The 1,496-nt window shown below is 35.6% G+C and overlaps 1 protein-coding gene across 2 annotated transcripts in view; it reads left to right on the top strand.

Moving 5' to 3' along the window:
* The window catches only part of LOC107658467 (mitogen-activated protein kinase kinase kinase 3-like), a 37,814-nt gene that overhangs the window by 23,487 nt on the left and 12,831 nt on the right, over nt 1-1,496 (top strand). The gene's annotated exons all lie outside the window — the stretch shown is intronic.

Below are 1,496 nucleotides of genomic sequence, written 5' to 3'. Positions count from 1 at the left end.
ATTAATCGCGATTAATCACATCCAAAATAAAAGTTTTTGTTTACATAATATCTGTATGTTTACTGTGTTTATTAGGGATGCACGATATTGGACTTTTGCCGATATCTGATATGCCGATAATTTTCAACTCATCTTGGCCGATAGCCAGTGCCGATACCGATTTATAATTCTTTTTAATTTTGGTTAGTTTTTAACAAGAACTTATTTGTTAGAATTAAATAAACAATAATAAAGTTATTTTAACATTTGTAGATGGTCTAAAGCAAAAGAGTTGTAAAAATTCTGAAAATCTTTTAGAGCTCATAATTTGTTAAAAAAAATCTAACATATTGCACATTAATGAATAAATCAGTATATATAAAATTATGTAAGTGTCGTTTGTGATTATTATATATATATTTTTTGTTCATGTAAGCTATAGCTTCTGACCTTTAAATCAAAGCATACTCATGGTTTTATGGCATCAATTACTGCTTTATTTAATCAGAAACAGTCTAAATATTATTAGTGTATTTTGCTTTCATTTTATTAGAAGTAGGCCAACAGCGCCCCCTACAGAATTAAAACTCCTTAACGAACGGGCATTAGGACCCGGGAGAGGCTGCCGCTGCTGCCGCTGCTGCCACTGCACGTGCTGTTACTGTTGACTCTAACGGTCATTCAGTGAATCTAATCACCATTCAGGCAAAACTTTGCTTCAAGAATGAGCCACAATGCTGACGTGATCTAATGGCACTGTTGACATGATCTAATCGCTAGCACACCCTGAGCACCTGTGAGTTAATGTATTCCTCTTATCGGCAAGACATATCGGCATAATTTTTCATATCGGGCCGATGCCGGTATTTATATTTAAAGCCATTATCGGCCGATTCCGATATTGGTCCGATAATATCGTGCATCCCTAAAAAAATCAACTTGACATGAGCATAAATGATGACAGAATATTTATTTTTGGATGAACTGTGCCTATAAAGAAATATAATGCAAATAAAATAGTTTAACCATACAATTCTTACTTGCATTATGTTTGTCTTTCTCCGTTTCTCCCATTAATTATTCAGACTGTGAAATCGGAAGACCCTCAGTCTATGCCAGTGATTGTCAGTGGAAGTACCCATTCATTGGGATCCATTTCATCCCCTTCTGATACGGCATCACTGCATCCTCACAGTTCAGGAAAGGAGCTCCAGGCTGCCGATGCCGAACTCTCCAACATCCCTCACAAAGATGACAGCGATTTGACCATACACCATGTAAATATCTGTTGGATTTGCCGCATATGCTAACAGTGCCAAAAGATGTAACATTAATGATTATTAGCGTTCAAACTTTCAAGCTAACTGTTTGTGCAACTGAAGTTTATAAAAGGCCACCATTAAAATATTTCACTTTGCTAGCATAATTGCAGGTTTTGATACAAGGGAGAAGGGTCTGAAAATTTGTAAAATTATCTTCTGGAAATTTAATAGCTAAATGCAAACTGCACTACAATG

This window comes from Sinocyclocheilus anshuiensis, unplaced genomic scaffold (genome assembly GCF_001515605.1).
Source record: "Sinocyclocheilus anshuiensis isolate Anshui unplaced genomic scaffold, SAMN03320099.WGS_v1.1 scaffold371, whole genome shotgun sequence".
Lineage (NCBI taxonomy): Eukaryota > Metazoa > Chordata > Actinopteri > Cypriniformes > Cyprinidae > Sinocyclocheilus > Sinocyclocheilus anshuiensis.
Note: the sequence above shows the minus strand (reverse complement) of the source record. Positions and strands in the feature narration are given on the sequence as shown.